The sequence below is a fragment of the Gossypium hirsutum genome, chromosome A12 (assembly GCF_007990345.1).
Source record: "Gossypium hirsutum isolate 1008001.06 chromosome A12, Gossypium_hirsutum_v2.1, whole genome shotgun sequence".
In the NCBI taxonomy this organism is placed as follows: Eukaryota; Viridiplantae; Streptophyta; class Magnoliopsida; order Malvales; family Malvaceae; genus Gossypium; species Gossypium hirsutum.
This window is the reverse complement of record NC_053435.1, coordinates 49,841,698-49,848,919: the sequence shown is the minus strand read 5'-3', so window position 1 is coordinate 49,848,919 and position 7,222 is coordinate 49,841,698. Positions and strand designations below refer to the sequence as shown.

Sequence of the window (7,222 nt, the reverse complement as noted above, 5' to 3'; positions counted from 1 at the left end):
TAACACAATTCAAATGATACAACAGTTTGTTCAGTTTGATGGTTTGCAGGACAAGTTTCCCAACACTCACTTGGAAAATTTCCTAGTATTTTGCAATACCTTTAAAATTAATGGCGTTTCTGATAACGCCATTTGCCTTTGGTTGTTTCCCTTTTCTTTAAGGAATAAGGCTAAAAAGTGGTTGAACTCGTTACCACGAGGGTCAATCACTACTTGGGAACAAATGACTGAAAATTTTTTATTAAAATATTTTCCACAGGCTAAAACAGCCAAATTACATAATGATATCTCTTCTTTGGTACATATGGATTTAGAAACACTCTACGATGCATGGGAGAGATACAAGGACCTTTTGAGAAGGTGCCCTCACCATGGGTTATCACTTTGGCTACGGGTTCAAACGTTCCATAATGGCCTGAATCCTTCGAATCGGTAGATGATTGATGCACCCGCTGGAGAAACTATCAATAATAAGACACCTGAGGCAGCTTACGAATTTATTGAGGAGATGTCACTGAATAACTATCAGTGGCAAGTTATGAGAACAAAGTCGACGAAAGTAGTCGGTGTTTTCAACCTTGAAGCGGTTGCTACGCTATCTAACCAAGTAGAACTCTTAAATAAAAAGATTGACGGTTTGTGTGGTTTTACTCAGGTACATCCAGTGATGAGGTGCAATTCGAATGGAGAAGGAGCATGCACAGAATATCAACCCTTCAACCCTAGCATCAAGGAGGAACAAGTCCAATATATGGGTAACAATAACTCTAGATCCCAAAATAACCCATATAGTAACACTTATAATGAAGGTTGGAGGAACCATCCCAATTTCTCGTGGGGCGATCAAGGAAATCAAAGGCCACAACATCCTCCGAGTTTTCAACAACCACCTTACCAGCAAGAAAAGAAGCCAAACCTTGAGGAGATGCTAACCAAATTCATCTCGGTGTCAAAAATTCATTTTCAGAATACTGAGACAGCACTCAAAAATCAACAAGCATCAATCTAGGGGCTCGAAACTCAGATTGAACAGCTCGCTAAGTTAATTTCCAAACGACCACAATGTAGCCTGCGAAGCAACACTGAATCTAACACAAGGGAGCAACTCAACGCGATTGCCATTCAAGATGAGGAAGGGTTAGTTGCAAAACCAAGGCTAGAAATAGTGGTAAGCAAAGGTAACAATGAGGTCAGCTAAAATAACCCAAAGGCGGTAAGTACAGAATATAAACCTCGTGTGCCATACCCCAATGCGACAAGGAAAGACCACTCAGATGAACAATTTGGTAAATTCCTTAAACTTTTAAAGAAACTACATATTAACCTACCGTTTATTGAAGCACTTTCGTAGATGCCGAGCGTAGTCAAATTTTTAAATGAGCTTTAGCAAATAAACGAAAGTTAGATGAAAGGTCGTATGTGGAGCTGAACACGGTTTGCTCAGCCATTCTTCAAAATAAGCTACCCAACAAACTAAAAGATCCAAGGAGTTTTATGATTCCTTGTTTAATTGGTATTTTTGATGTTAATAATGCATTAGTTGATTTAGGGGCTAGTATTAATGTCATGCCTTACAAAATGTTTAAACAACTAGGTCTTCCGAAACCCAAACAGACTAGGATGAGCATTCAATTAGTAGATAAAACTATAAGATTTCCTAGGTGTATTATTGAAAATGTGCTAGTTAAAATCAATAAATTTATATTTCTCGTTGACTTTGTTGTTCTAGACATAGAGGAGGATAGCAACACTCCTTTGATTTTAAGAAGGCCCTTTTTAGCAACTGCTAGAATGATTATTGATGTTGGCATAGGTGAGCTCACACTTCGTGTGGGAGACGAAACAATCACCCTTCAAGCTCGCAATTCTGGCAACATATCGAAAATTGAAGGTGATTGTCTAAACCATTCTACTAAAACTGACAATATGGTGCAACCTACTTTGTAGGAAATGAGTTTGAAGGAAGTACATGAGCCATTTTCAAGCAATAGTAGAGGACCTATTCATGAAGAACGAAGGCTACAAATCAAGGAGCTAGATGAATGGCGGACACATAAACCAAGAACACACGATAAACCAAAACTACGCCAGAACAAGCTCAATACCTTTCCAAATCAACTTAAGGTTGGAGATAAAGTTTTATTAGATGCCGTAGATCCTCACATTGTCACTGCCAAACCGAATGAAGAAATCCCTCTTACGGTACTTAGCATTTTCCCATTCGGTACAGTCGAGGTAAGTCATTCCAAGTTCGGCACTTTAAGGTAAACAATACCTGCCTAATACCTTATAATGATGAGATTCACAGCAGGAATGAGGAGTATAAACTCCTCAAACCACCATGACCATTCAATAGAGAGGTAAGTCGAGCTTAGACTATAAATAAGTGCTTCTCGGGAGGCAATCCGAGCACTAACTGTATTAACTTCTTTAAATTTTATTACCTAACTTACTAACGGAACTCTTGAATACAGGTTTACCACACAGACACGGCCAATCACACGGGTGTGCTTAGAACCGTGTTGAAATAGGGCAAATATTTTCCCCAGCATGGGCTACGATAAATCGCCATGGCCGTGCAACATGGTCGTGGGAAAACCTTCCAAACAACACGGGCGCGCGACACACCCTTGCCTCGAAATCGTGGTTGAACCTGTCAAATTAACATGGGCATACGACACACCCGTGCCAAGAAACCGTGGGCAAACCTACCAAAACAACATGGGCATGGACCTTAATACACGGGCGTAGGAGAAGCGAATAAAGATAAACACGACCATGTGACACGGCCGTGTGTACCAACACGCCCAAGGTACACAGGCGTAGGGAAATTGTCAGGCGCACCGAAATTTAGAAAAACGCGAAACACACGAGCTGAAATTGGGGAACACGGGCGTGTCCCCTGGCCATATGTCCCCAAAATCTATAAATACCTTTCACTATTTATCATCTTCTTCACCCAAAATCCCTAACCCTAGCCGCTGCAAGTCCACATGGCCTCCCTACCACGCCTGTGCGCTGCTTCCAACCCCATTTTTGACACTCATTCTCCTCTTTCTAGTGTTTGTTTACTTTTTCTTTCTTTTATTTTACTAATTTCTAATTCTATTTATCATAGTAATCTACATTTTTCATGTTATTTTCATCTTTCTATCACTGAAATTTCGTATCTAGAGTAGTTATCATCTTTTTCATGTTGAAGTTCTTACTCATTTCATGATCTATCTGCTCCATTTGACTAGTTTAAAGTGAATATTTATGGTTAGGATAATATAAATACTCATACCTTTTGGGTTGACATTTTTCATCAATAAAATATGCTACATAGAATTATTTGCCATTTTTTATGAAACTCATACTATTATCATGCTAATGATACACCATAAAATTAATTGTTTTTGATTAAGTTTGCTAGTAGTTGTGACTGAGATTATTAGTTTTAATTTATGACTTTTGCCCTTTTGAATTTGTTTTCATCTTACCTTGAACATTCATCATGACGAAATAATAGTTTTGCTTGCAGGTATACCATGTCGTCTTTACTAGGAAAGAAAGCCTTTGTCCCTGGTTCGAAGAAAAGAAAGGAAGCGTCATCTTCCTCGGGTCCTACCGTGGAAATTTGCACCCTTTCCTCCAGTTCCCCATTGGGCCCCAAGAATAACTTTTCCAGATTCTACGGGCCCGACCCTTGGAGGTGGGTCGCTGTATAGACTGGACCACGCTAGAAAAAATCCAACTCGCGGATGCAATTCAGGCCCTCCTTACCACCGATCCTTTGGGGTTTTCTTTGAGATTGTCAAGCCTATATATCTCAAACTCACGATGGAATTCTGCTCAATGTTCCATCTTCAGACCGTGATGGCCCACTTTGATGACCAGGGAACAATCAAATTTTGCCTCGGCGGTCAAGTCCACCAATTGAACGTCCCAAAGTTTAGAACCACACTGGGCCTTTACACTGAAAAGTTCATCGAGGAGAATGAACTCCACGCTCTCAATCACCACATCCATCACTTTTCTTCACAGTGTTGGAATGCCCTCACCCCCGGCGCTGCCTCCTACAATCCTAGCCGCTCCAAGGCATCGACTCTCCCTCTATCTGAGGTACTTACACGCCATTTTGGCTCACACGTTAACAGGAAGGCGAGAGAGCACTGGCGTCATCAACACTCACGATGCCTACTTTCTATGGTGTATGTCGCACGGGCACGTCATAGACCTTACTTATTTCATTGCCCTTGCCATTCAACATCAGATAGAGCGGCATAGAAGGGGTTCATCTCCATTGGGCCTTATGTGACGCAGTTGGCTTGGCACTTCGGGATACTCAACACAGGAGCCCAATCATCCTCCCTCACTCTCATGGGCCAGATGTCCCCACAGGGCAAATCGAGCATGCTAAGTATGAGGATGATCAAGAAACGGCGTGGCACCTTCCCTCCTCAGTACCGTTTCACCCAATTCACCGAGGAGGAGGCCCCCAAGGACATTACTGATGATGTCACTCCATGTCACGAGGACCCACCACCTCATTCTCGTCCAGTTCATGCGGCAGCTTCATACACTGACATCTCTTAGCGCCTTACCCGATTCGAGCAACAGTATTTTCAGCGCTTCGATAACATTGATGATACTCTACAGAAGATTTGTCAGCACTTCCACATCTCATTGCCACCCCCAACTCGCGAACCATCTAGCGATGAAGATGTTTAAAAACTTTTATTTATTATTTATTTTTATGTTTTTGACTTTTATTTTAAAACTACTTTTTATTTTTCTTTAAGCTTGTTTTTATTAGGTTTTATAATTTTTATTTAACAATTTTTACTTTCAGCTATTTCCTATCGAGTAATTATGCTTCCTTATATTTCTTAAAAAGTTCCTGATTCTGTCACAGTTGTAAAGAGCTTCTAAGCTCATCATCGCATAGAAACTAAAAACTCCACCAGGAAAGGTTCTCCACGACTGCCATGTCCTGCTCGACCACGACCATAGCTACCACCAAGTATAATATTCTTTTGGCGCAGGACTTATGGACTAATAAACCTCTACCACCACCGGAGTATCCTCCTCCACCCTCACGCTGATTATTCTCCAAAACTCCAGTTCAAGGAAATTCATTCATCACTCAAGAAGTTTCGCTTCTCTCCCTATCTTATATTTATATTTTTTTCTATATATCCATCTTTGTATATTGAGGGCAATGTACATCTTAAGTGTGGGGGGTATTCATTTCACTATTAGAAAAATCCCTGAATGATTGCCTTGTCCTCTTGAAAAGCTCTCATATCATGTTTAGGATAAATTTTGATTGATTTATGATTTTTATTGATATAGCTTAAATTAAAACATAGGCATTCATGCATTGATTATTTAAACTTTAAGACATTAGAGAATTAAGCATGATAGTTGATTTTTAATAATTTAAAATTTTTAGTTGTTTCCCCAAGTTTAGGTATTATTTTGAGTTGGAATTCACAAGTTTAAACATAAAAAAAGCCATAATTTTTTTTGAGATCTTGAGCCTTTAGAGCATCTATTATTTCTTTCATGCTCACTTTCATTATGAGTGCGTCAATATTGAATTCTAGAACTTGCTTGATTATGCATGTCAAGACCACACCATTTGATTTGATATGTCAAAATGAGAAAGGCACTTAGGTTTAACCCTGTAACACCCCGAACCCAAGACCGACACCGGAGTCGAACACGAGGTGTTAACAGACTTTAAACCCCTTATAAAAATATTTCTCAGACACTGCCAATCTGCGTACTAGTCTCTTTAAAAATCATATCTTGAGTTTCACAACTCGAAAATCAGTTTCGTGATTTTTCCCTGAAACTAGACTCATATGTCCATCTACATATCTTTTTCTAGAATTTTTGGTTGGGCCAATTAGTACAGTTTATTAGTCAAAGTCTCACATGTTACAGGGATCGACTACCCTGACCTTTGCGCATTACGACTTGGATATCTCCTTGTACAGGGCTCCAATACTGATGCCGTTTGTTTCTATAGAAACTAGACTCAGAGAGGAATCTATCCATATATGGTATGACTTCTAATTATCTCTGGTTAATTTGTAATGAATTTCCAAAGTCGGAACAGGAAATCCAGAAACCGTTCTGGCCTTGTCTCACGAGAACCTGAATATCTCTTAACATACTATCCGTATGATTGTTTCGTTACTTTCCTATGAAAGTAGATTCATCAAGGTTTGTTTACATAATTTATTCACTATTTAATTCCCTTCCTACTATTTTTAGTGATTTTCCAAATCTACATCACTGCTGCTGTCAGCATCTGCCTTTAAGGTAGACTTTACCTATTTCATGGTTTCCATGATTCAACTAGCCCTTTTTGCATAAATAGCACAATTTATGAAAGTGATTAACCATCCCCATGGCCAATCCTTGTCAAGCATATCCACACCAAATGATTATAACAATATACTCAAACACATATAAGCCATTTTCGCATGGCTATCCAAAATTTATACATGTCCAAAGGGTCCACGACCCACAACAAACGGGTAGTCCTATACATGCCATTTCGAAGTTCAACCAAAATTGTACCAAAAGGGGGCTTTGATAGTGTGGGCGACTTTGACCTCAAGATCCCGAGTCCGATAGCTGGAGAACCAAATCTATAAAACAGAGGAGCAATGAAACGGAGTAAGCAATTTATGCTTAGTAAGTTTTGAGCAAGGAATTCCAGCACAACAAAAGTATAGCATTCATATAGCTAAACGGATAATTTCATATGCACAAATTTACGATATCGTACTTGCTTCACATTATCAACCCTTATGTACATACACAAAAGATCAACTAGCCAAAGGCCGGTAGCTCGTTTATCAACTGAGCAAATACTTATTTGTAAGGGCTCAACTAAATTCAAGCACATACGAAACATACCTCAATGTTGGGATGTTTCGAGAGTATTAACTGGAATTTTACAGCAAGTTCATTCATTCCCAAATCACGTACCTTCGGAATTTAACCGGATATAGCTACTCGTTCAAATGCCTTCGGGACATAGCCCGGTTATAGTAATTCGCACAAATGCCTTCGCGACTTAACCCGGATTTAGTAACTCGCACAAATGCCTTCGGGACTTAACCCGGATTTAGTAACTCGCACAAATGCCTTCGGGACTTAACCCGGATTTAGTAACTCGCACAAATGCCTTCGGGCTTAGCCCGGAATTAGTATCTCGCAC

The 7,222-nt window shown here is 39.8% G+C and overlaps 1 non-coding gene across 1 annotated transcript; it reads right to left on the bottom strand.

Moving 5' to 3' along the window:
* Window positions 1-272: 272 nt before the first annotated feature.
* LOC121211888 (small nucleolar RNA R71) lies at window positions 273-378 on the bottom strand. The gene has a single exon (XR_005907105.1). It is a non-coding gene; the product is annotated as a small nucleolar RNA R71 (small nucleolar RNA).
* Window positions 379-7,222: the final 6,844 nt, after the last annotated feature.